The following is an 11,393-nucleotide window of genomic DNA, read 5'->3' on the forward strand; positions in this document are numbered from 1 at the left end:
GCTCCTTCTCTACTGCTTCTGGATGAGTGGGAAAGAGGAATAAGAGGGAAATCTTAATTCTTATTTGACAGCTGCTGGCATAATTGGCCTTGATGCTGTCTGTGTGGCAGATGCCCAAATGCTCAAAGAGAGACTCTGTGAGTCCTTGAAGCCCCAGCCCTGGCCCTCCCGGGGATCTCTGGCGTGGGCGATGCATCCTCCGGCTGGCAGCCAACAACCCCTCCTCAGCTCTTTCTCAGAAGTAATACCTCCAGACTCTTCCTGCTGGCATCTCTTCAGCCATCCTCCTGTGTGGGCTCTTTTTAAGATGGCTCCAGCTTAGATATTCTGGGTGAAGTCCATTTGACCCATGGGAAAACCTATGTCTGCCCTTGCTTCACCTTCTGAGGAGGTGGAGCTCATCCCTGCTGGGGCATTCCTTCTCCGCAGGGAGTCACGGGTCACTCCCTGTGGGTTGAGGTGGGGTGAGTACCCTCCCCCCCCCACACACACTTCTTTCCTTTGTAGAGAGGGGACAGGGATGTCAGCCACTTCCTTCCAGATGGGCAACTCTCTTCAAAGAAACCCTGACTCTGACTCTCATAAGCTTGGCGAGGCTGAAGGGGGGTGATGAATTAAGAGATCCGGACCCTGCCAGTTTTGGGCTTCAACAACAAATCTGAGATATCAGGGAAATGCCCATTTAACAGAGCCACACTATGGGGTGTTTTTAACTGAGAAAATGTACCAGCAGGAATAATGACAGACTTGGGGGGACTTGAACTTCAAGTTGAACTACATGGATTTGTGAACTGAGATTCCCTCACTCCTCAGTGAAACTCCTGTAGCTATAGCTGATGTCATAGTGGACCCTGTTCACTCAAGCTGGTATGAGTCTCCCCCAGAACATTTTGAACCCATAGGCTCTGGAAGGAAACCAGTGGCAAGCAGGAATTGAATAGAAAGATTTTTAGGTGGCTCAACCCTAAACAACACTCGTTGCCCACTGTGGGCCACAAACAGGCTCATTGGCCAAAGGTAGTCATGGTGACTGGCAGTGTGTGTGCCACCAGGAGACATCAGGTGGGACTCATCTCTCACTGGGGCCTCAACCTGTGATGATGGGGAGGGTGTGTATTTCAGAGAGAGAGTTTGAGAGAAACAACAAGAGACGCTGTCCTGGAAAATAATTTGAGTCTGTGAAGGGAAGTTGGGTGTAGGGAGAGAGGAAAAGGAGGAGAAAGAGAGACAAAGAGAAAGCTAGAGAGAGAAGGAGAGAGAAAGAGAATGCAAATCATAGCAAGAGAGCCAGAGAGTAGGTGAGGAGGCATGAGGTCTGGCCAGACTCCAGGAGCTGGGTGGAAGGCAGCCTCACAGAGCTGAGCCGCTTCGCAGTGGGTGTCGAGACCACATTTGTGCCACTTCAGTGGGTCATTCAGTTCTGAGCTGCAGGGTTGTGTCTGGCCTCCTGCCCACCCTCATGAGACTCATAGTCTATGTCCCAAAAAACATTAATATAAGGGGTTCGGTGCCAATTGCTTCAAAGGAAGTGTGGATCGGCGGGGGCTGGGGGAGGACTTGGGAGGTACCGACAAGGGAAGAGCCGGTATTTGGCTTGAGGCTCCAAGGGAAGGAATTAGGAAATGTGGTGCCAGGAGAGTGTTTCAGGAGGAGGGAGCAATAGCAGCCGCAGAGGGCATGTCAGTGGAAACAGAACCCCTCACATCCAGCAGGAGAGTAGACTGGACCAAGGCCAAGAGTGGTCAAAGGGCCAGGGCTCACCGTGGACTTGGTTCCTTGCCTTCTCTGACCTTTAATGATTTCCAAGCCACCTGGTTTAGTGGGAGTTCAGGTGAGTAGCCAGTCCTATTGTCTCCTACAGTGAAAGGAATCTTGTTGTCACCACTGCCTGCTTCCCGCTTCTGCCTGGTTCCTCAGCCAACTTCCCTAGCCGCATCTTTGCCTCTCCAGCCCCACCTGCCACAGGTGGACGGGATGTCACAGAAGCTTCGTGGCTTTTTTAGTTAGCGTGGCTGCCTTCCCACCCCTGCCATAGCCACAGGCAGATAGGAGGCCCAGAAGGAAGATTCCTTGAATGATGGAATGAAGGATAATGGAGGGGCAAGAGTGTAACTTTGGAGTCGGGAAGCCTGGGTTTGATCTCAACTTTATCATTTCCTCCTGGATGAGTTTGGGCAAGTCACTTACCTTCCCTGTTTCCAGTTTCCACTTAACCCCCTTGGTGACTGTGAGACTTGTATGAAATTACTGTTAAGTAATGCACAAATATCAGTTGTTAACAAGACTCTAAGACAAGGTGTTTAAAAAAACTATATAAAATTGTTTTTTTGAGCTAAGAAACTTTCAGAAATTATTTACCATGCAATATGCGTGACATCAGTGTTTTCCAACCTTTTCTGAAGGTAAGAATTACCTGAAGCTCTTAGAAAATACAAGTTGCTGGGGCACCTGGGTGGGTCAGTCAGTTGAGCATCCGACTTTTTGGCTCAGATCGTGATCTTCTGATTTGTGAGTTTGAACCCCACATCAGGTTCTCTGCTGTCAGTGTGGACCCCTCTCTCTCTGCACCTCCCCTGCTCACATTCTCTCTCTCTCTCTCAAAAATAGAATAAAACATTAAAAAAAAAGAAAATACAGATTTCTGGGCTTCTTTCCAGAATTAGGATTTTCAAGGGAGAGGCCTGGTGATCTGTATATTTAGCAAGTGTTCCAGATAATTCATATCAGCAGTCAAGTTTGGGAAACTGGCCCTATGATATTATGTAATACTCAGGTGATGGGAATCCAGTAGAGGCAGTAAGAATGAGAAATGGAGGTTGAGGGTGGGAAAAGAAAGGCATTCAATAATTATTAGAGGTGAGTGCCAAAGCCTTATTTTTTAAGTATTGGGCATTATAGTTATCATTTTTAGTCCTGGTTGTGAATCAGAGTCTGGAACCTTTGCACCAAGGAGGCTGACCTTCTTCTGTTGCTCTCATCCTGAAGATTAACAACCCCATTCTGCAGCAGCTGCACCTGAAGTCTGGGGCACTGAAAGCACGAAGACAGGGAAGGACACTGAGAACTGTTCACTTTAGTAGTTGCTAAAGACAGGGGCTCCTGCTCGTAGGAGAAGGAGTCTGACAAAGAGCAGAATCCTTTAGTCAGGGTGGGCTTCAGCTTGACCCAGAAGGAGAGCTGGTCCAGCCCTTTCTCTCCCTTGTGGGTAGAGAACTCACTTCACTGTTCTGGAATACATAGCCTGACCACTGAGGACAGAAAAACCACCTCTTTTTCTCTTGGGTTGTTGGGCTGGAGGAAACTGGCCCTCCTCATGAGGAGGAATATCACACTCTACTCACCTCTTGGGGAATAAGACACCTGCTGCTTTGTTTTCCAGTTACTTCTCTAGCACAGCCTGGCTGTGTCTGCTCTTCCTAGGTATCCTGTGGTTGGAAATGATGTTTGCCACATCCAGACCTGGGCATTACAACTTCTCTGCAATATTCTTGGCTCTCTTTTTCTTGTCTGAGACACTAGAGGTTAAAGACGCTGATTTGGTGGAATGACACAATGGAAGGATCCAGATCCCTGATCCTGGCATGAACAAAACCTCATAGGTCTGCATGGGACTATGAGAGCAGTGAGAAATACACCACTGTGATTTTAGGGTTGTCATCATGATTAATACATCCCTATAGACTGGAAATTTTGTGATGGTGATTGATGTCCAACGCATCTGTATAGCCTCCATAGCTAGAGACAGTGCCTGGAATTGAGTACATGCAAATGAAAATACTGTAGGCTGAGGAAGGGGAGGAGTCACGAATACTTTGGCCACTAAAGCAAAACTGATGAAACTCTATTCTTTGGATAAAATGATATAATATTAAAAGCACAGATTTGGAGCCAGATTTACCTGAGTTCAGATTGCCACTCTGCCGCTGATAAATCAGAAATTTTATCACCTCTGGAAGCCTGTTTCATCATCTGTTAAATGGGCCTGAAAACTACCTAACCTGATTGTTTTGAGGATTAAATGAACTGACATTTTTGACGCAGCTACAGGCTATCAGAATGTTCATTAATGTAATATATGCAGACTGGTTCCTACCTGTGACAATCCCTGCATCCATGCATAGATTTTTTTTTTCTGGTCAGATTTATATAGACATAAATGTATTGGACCTGTCTTATGCCCAGAGAGGAATCTGTTATAACAGTGCAAAAGTTACTCATGGAGGCTAGAGTGAAGTTAGACTTCAGGGGCCCCTCTCTGCCCTTTAGGAGAGAGTGGCCCCTGTTGGGGCCACTGCTTTATTCTTCTCTCATTCTCCAGACCAGCTTACTCTGGTTCCTGGACCACAGCTTCTGCTGCTAGAGTCCTCTATCCTAGAGATCAGCCAGAACAGACCAGTCTAAAGTTTTGGGGAAGGGAGCTCAGTTCACTTTATTAGAATATAAGCTCTGAGAGGACAGAGATGCCATTTCAACTATTTGGTACTTGTCTCCCAGATATACAAAATTCATGCTATGGCTTAGAAGAATTAATGTTGTTAAAATGTCCATACTACCCAAAATAATCTACATATTCAGGGGATACCTATCAAAATCCCAATGATGTTTTTCACAGAAATAAAAAAATTAATTCTAAAATTTATATGGAATTACAAAAGACCCAGGGTTGCCATAGGAATTTTTGAAAAAGAAGAATAAAATTGGAGGCACCACACTTCCTGATTTCAAATTATATTATAAAACTATAGTAATCAAAACATATGGTACTAGCATAAATTCAGACACACAGATCAGTGGAACAAAATCAAGAGCCCAGATAGAAACCCAGCCATATACAGTCAATATTCAACAAGGGCACCAAGAATATTCAAAGGGGAAAGTATAGTTTCTTCAATAAATGGTTGTTGGGAAAACTGGATATCTACATGGAAAAGAATGAAATTTGACCCTTACCTTACACCAAACATAAAAAAAAACAACTCAAAATGAATTAAAGACAAACGTAAGAGCTGAAAGCATAAAACTCCTAGAAGAAAACATAGGGGAAAAATCTCTTTGACATTGGTCTTTATTGATGATTTTTTGGATGTGACACCAAAAGTATAGGCAACAAAAGCAAAAATAAACAAAGGGGACTACATCAAACTAAAAAGCTTCTGCACAGCAAAGGAAACAATCAACAAAATGAAAAGGCAACCTATGGATTAGGAATAAATATTTGCAAACCGTACATGTGATAAGGGGTTAATATCCAAAATATATAAGGAACTCATACAACTCAAAAACATAAAAGCAAATAACCAAATTGAAAAATGGGCAAAGAAGTTGAATAGACATTTTGTATATGGAAGACATACGAATGGCCAACAGGTATATGAGAAGGTGTTCAGTATCAGTAATCATCAGGGAAAGGCAAATCAAAACTACCCTGAGATATTCCCTCACACTTGTTGGTATGGTATTGCCTACACACACACACACACACACACACACACACACACACACACACCCAATTGTTGGTAAAGATATGGAGAAAGGGGGACCCTTGTGCACTGTTGGTGGGAATGCAAATTGGCACAGCCATTGTGGAATACAGTATGGAGGTTCCTAAAAATTAAAAACTAAACTACCATATGACCCAACAATCCGATATACTTGTGAGTATATATCCAAAGGAAATACAATCAATATCCTGAAGAGAGAACCACACTTCCTGTTCACTGCAGCATTATTCATAATAGCCAAGATATGGAAACAACCTAAGTGTCTGTCAATGGAAGAATGGATAAAGAAATTGTGAGATTATATATATATATACATATATATGTATATATATATATAACTTTATATTATTCTATAAATATACATAATATAAATATTATCTATGTTATTATGTGTATAGTATATATATATATTATTATTTAGCCTTAAAAAAGAAGGAAATCCTGCTATTTTTGAGAACATGGATGAACCTAGAGGATATTATGCTAAGTGAAATAAGCACAGAAAGCAAAATGCTGCATGATCTCACTTATGTATGGAATCTGAAAAAGTCACAGCCATAGAAGCATAGAGTAGAATGGTGGTTACCAGAGTGCGGAAGTATGGCAGGAATGGGAGATCTTGGTCAAAGGGTACAAAGTTTCAGTGTATGCAAGATGAATAAATTCTAGAGATCTAAGGAACAGTATGATGACTATAGTTAATAATACTGTATTATATACTTGAAACTTGTTAATAGAGTAGACCTTAAGGGGTGCCTGGGTGGCTCAGTCAGTAGGCGGCTGACTTCAGCTCAGGTCATGATCTCACAGTTTGTGAGTTCGAGCCCCACGTCAGGCTCTGTACTGACAGCTCAGAGCCTGGAGCCTGCTTCGGATTCTGTATCTGCCTCTCTCTCTGATCCTCCCCCACTCACACACACACACACACACACACACACACTCTCTCTCTCTCTCTCTCTCTCTCTCTCAAAAATAAATAAACATTAACAAAAAAAAACGTAAAAAAAAAAAGAGAGTAGACCTTAATTTCCTCATTACAGGAAGAAAAAACAAAGAGGTAACAGTATGAGGTGATGTTAATTAATCTGGCTGTAGTAATAACCATTTCACAATGTGTAATGTATAGCAAAATATCATAGTATACACCAGTGAGATAATAGAAAATATATATTGGTGTCTGTCTTTGGTTCCTGGCACAGAGTTCCTGAAAACCTTGTAATTTCCTAGGTGATAGGAGTATCAATTTGTTCTAATGAGGCAAGTCTGGGTGGGCTCCTGGATGAGGGCTGGTCCCTGGCAAGACCCAGCCATGATTAAAAGCTTGGAATTTTTAGCCCCACTCACCATTCTCTTGAGAAGGGAGAATGGCTGAAAATGGAGTTAATAATCTGTCATGCCTACATAATGAAGCCTGCATTAAATCGTAAATGAAAAGAATTTGGAGAGCTTCTAGGTTGGTGAATACATGGAGATTTGTGGAGAGTGGGGTGCTCCAAGAGAGCATGGAAGCCCTGTGCCCTTCCCCAGACTCTGCCCTGTGCATCTCTCCCATCTGTCTGTTCCTGAGTTATATCCTTTTATGATTAACTGGTAATCTAGGAAGGAAAATGTTTCTCTGAGTTCTGTGAGCCACCCTGGCAAATTAATCAAATCCAAAGAGGGGGTTGTTGGAACTCCCAGTCTATAGCTGGGCTGTCAGAAGCCCAGATCTGACATGTGACTGGCATCTGAAGTATGTGTGTGGAGGGGGGCAGTGTTTGAGGGCTGAGCCCTGAACCCGTGGGATCTGATGCGATCTCCAGGTAGATAGTGTCAGAATTGAGTTGAATTGTGGGATCCTCAGCTGGTGTCAGAACAATGCTTGCTGGTACCTAGACCCCATGAACATGGTGGATTTGGTACAGAACCTTTTAACACCTTAAATATATACAATTTTCATAGAAAAAAAAATAGATTCCCCAGTACTGACAATAGTATCTGGCTCATAGTAGGCCTTTAGCAACTGTTGAACAAATGAACAACTAGTATATGGAGACACAAAGTTATTTTGTGATGGCTGGGGGTCTGTCCTGTACTAGGACAATTCCTAGCAAAGGATGGGCTGGGTGAACACTCTGATTATATCTCCCAGGGTTGGTGTTTTACAGGGCAATAATGATGGCCACCACTTACTGATCAAGTGCCACTTGGCAGGCATTGCACTATGTGCTTCACTACAGTCTGTGAGGCAGGTGCTATTGGTGTCATCATTATCCACTTTTTAGACAGGAAGCTCAAAGAAGATAAGTAGCTTCTTGAGGATCCACAGCTGGTGGGAGAGGAGCTGGGTCTTGACCCCAGGCAGTCTGACTGTAGTGTTGGAATTATTAACTGCAACACTTACCCATATCTCAGGTAGCCTGTGAGTTGCTGAATGTCTTTTACCGGAGGAATTAGTTTGGATCCTGAGGTTGCAATTTGAAATGGCACCCACCTGGGTGGCTCAGTCGGTTAAGCGTCCAACTTCGGCTCAGGTCATGATCTCGCGGTTGGTGGGTTCGAGCCCTGCATCAGGCTCTGTGCTCACAGCTCAGAGCCTGGAGCCTGCTTCAGATTCTGTGTCTTCTCCCTCTCTGCCCCTCCCCCATTCACGCTCTGCCTCTCTCTCAAAAATAAATAAACATTAAAATAATTTTTGAAATGGCACTTTGTAGACAGCAAAAGATATTGGGAGGAGGGAGACCAGTCAAGGGACCAGGGGAGAGATGTAGTACGCATCAGGCCTGTGGCCAGGGTTCAGAGCGGAGACCCGGGAGGCAACATCCAATCTCAGACCCAGCAGCTTCTGGCTCCACACGCTTGGATGCGTGTCTCTGATGCATGGTCTTCAGGCCTAGGGCATCCCATTCAGCATGGTGGCCCTGTGGTGATCCCGTGGGTTTGCTGTACTCCCCGTGCTCTTGGGCTGGCACCGGGTGACGAGTAATGGAAATATTCTCCCTCTTGCAAAGGACCTTTCAGTGTTGGGTCTGCCCTGACAAACTTTCACTCAAGCACAGCTTTGGAAATTTATGATGTTGTTTTGCTGTCATTGGTCACAATTCCTTTCTGAACTCTCGAATGCTCTCTCTCGACTTCCATTAGAGTCCTCGTCCTTTTCTTCTACTTATATTTTCTCCTGCTTGATTTATAACAGTTGCCCTCCTGTTCCATTCCATCCCAGAAACCCCTTCACTCTAGTTCAATACTGTCTGCCAATATTGTCAGCTCCAAGTGTTGAAAGAGCCAGGAACCTAGAATCTGGGAAAACCCAGTGTTCAGGGGCAATTTGATAATTAGCTTGAATTCCTTGACCGTAAAGTGAGGATAACTTACCTCACAGGGTTGTTCCGAAGGTTAAATGAGAAGATATTTGTAAAAGGGCTCTGGAAATCCTGTGGCATTATGTAAAGGCTCATTAGCTTAAGGTCGGTCGTTCATAATTTTTCGCCTTTAGTAATCTTCTTCCCGCCTCTGTGGACAGGAGCTTCTAAAGTGCACAAACACCTACCTGTATGTCAGGTAGGACCTAATTTAAATCACTTGGTCAAGGAGATCCACTGGAACACTTTATCTGCCTGATTCAAGGTTGGGGCGCCTGGGTGGCTCAGTTGGTTATGTGTCCAACTTTGGCTGAGGTCATGATCTCACAGTTCATGAGTCAGGAAGACTCTGTGCTGACAGCTCAGAGCCTGGAGCCTGCTTTGGATTCTGTGTCTCCCTCTCTCTCTGCCCCTCTCCCACCCCCTCAAAAATAAATAAACATTAAAAAAAAAAATCAAAGTGGGCTTCTCTGTTTTAATGCAGTCCAAATACTTTCTTTACTGCTTAGATGGGCAGACGGCTTTCATTTCTAGTAATGCTTTCTTTTCTGAAATTAATTATAGCAGTACTTTATTAAAAGTTAATTGTCAGTCACCTTAGGGAGTTGTTTAATGATGTGGTGGTTGCGCTGGCCAAAAATACTTGAGGCCAAAATTAGTAGCCTCACAGGGAGGTGAAACATCTTGAAATTTGCAAGATGGGTTTGAATAGTATCTTCCCAATTTGCCTTGTTTCAAGAATAACCTGGAGTGCTCTATGAAAGCACAGTTTTCTTGTCCCCACCCCAGAGCCAATGAATCAGCAGGCAACTTTGGAAAGCACTGATTTTGTACATCTGGGAGATATTTTTGATACCCTTATTAGGATTCCTACCTTAATCCCAAATAATAAGTCAATTTTAAAAGCTAAGAAGCTCAACCTATATATTATTTTAACAAATCCAGTGTGTGCATTTTTTTTTGCATATCCCCTCATATATAGCAAAAGTGAAACGTATTCTCTGGTAGGTAAAAATAAAAAATTTATAATATTCAGTTATGAAGTTCATTCAGTGTTTACTTTCTTCCTGTTTATTCTCAACCTAGAAAAAGATGAACTTCCTTGCTTTTTTAATTCCACAAAAGAATTTATCCAAGGAAATATTTCCTTACATCTACAAAAGTAACCATGGGCATTAGAAGTTAGATTATCACTTCAATGGTTTCTGACAGTACGGGATTTCCAAACTATTTCCGTCAGGCTGATTTGAAGATTCAGATTAAAAAACAGGCACTTTGCTGGGTGATTTCCCATATATAATCTCATTTAATCTACATGGTGATTTTGCAAGATATTATTATCTCCATTTTGCAGGTGAGCAAATAAGGGCTGAGATGAAAACCGGATCTGCCTTTATTATTAACTGCCATGTTGCCATGTTACCATATTGCTTCTGCAAAAATAACCTGGGGAATTCACCCCAGGTTCTGACACTAGTAAGTGCTGTGACTGTCTTGAAAACCTCATTAATAAGAATCACCTTTATCCCTAAAATGAATTAATATTGAGTCTGGAAAGTTGACTTCCAATGTGCTTCTTTGGGAGATTAATGATTCACATTAGTATTAAGAATAATAGCAAGGATATTGGTAACATGCAGAAATATTTTTTGTGTAATAGAAAGAGAGCAGGTTTTTGCAGTCATAAAAAAATACCACTTAGTAACTAAGTGACCTTGAGCAAGATACTAAACTTGTCTGAAACTCAGTCTCTGAAAAATGAAGACAACAGTGCCCAATTCACTCTTCGGAGATGGTTGTGAGAAGTGAATGAGACAAAGGATTTAGGGTCTATGAGTGTCTGTCACATGGTTAATGCTTAATAAAGTTGAATTGTTTCTTCTTTTCTCCTTCTGCTTGCGATTTGAATATCTTCAATTTAACCCATCCATTATATATTTTCTTCTCAGACTTTCCACCAACCCCTTTCTAACTGTAGTAGGATTCTTAATAATAGTACTTAAATGTATGGATAAGAAGTAACATTTATTGTGTGTTTCACGTGCATTATCTCCTTGAATTCTTACCACAACTTTTTGAGGAAGATATTATTATTTTTTTAATTTATAGATGAGGAAGAAGGCAGAGAGAGGGAAGTGGTTGTCCAAGGACATTAGAGTAAATGATAGAGATGAGATGAAAACCGGATCTGCCTTTATTATTAACTGCCATGTTGCCATGTTACCATATTGCTTCTGCAAAAATAACTACTTGCCATTTTTTCCATGCCTGGAGAGATGGCTTCTTGGAGGGGCAGCATGGGTTCTCTGTTTTTCCTGAGACCAGGACTGTCAACGTTGGTTCTGAAGGATGAGTCGTCTTGGTTATGTCTTTCTTTGGGAATTGACATCTTGTGATGGTTAATTCTGTGGGTCAACTTGACTGGACCATGGGGTGCCTAGTTTAAACAATAATTTCTATGAGAGTGTCTTTGGATGCAATTAGCATTTGAATCAGTACACTTGATAAAGCAGATTGCCTTCCTTAATTTGGGTGGGCATCGTCCAATCCA

General features: G+C 42.6%; 1 long non-coding RNA gene across 1 annotated transcript; it reads left to right on the top strand.

The window, feature by feature from the left end:
• The first annotated feature begins 916 nt into the window (after window positions 1-916).
• LOC122205520 lies at window positions 917-2,336 on the top strand. Its single transcript, XR_006196115.1, has 2 exons — window positions 917-1,062; window positions 1,862-2,336. It is a non-coding gene; the product is annotated as an uncharacterized LOC122205520 (long non-coding RNA).
• Window positions 2,337-11,393: the final 9,057 nt, after the last annotated feature.

This window comes from Panthera leo, chromosome D4 (assembly GCF_018350215.1).
Source record: "Panthera leo isolate Ple1 chromosome D4, P.leo_Ple1_pat1.1, whole genome shotgun sequence".
Lineage (NCBI taxonomy): Eukaryota > Metazoa > Chordata > Mammalia > Carnivora > Felidae > Panthera > Panthera leo.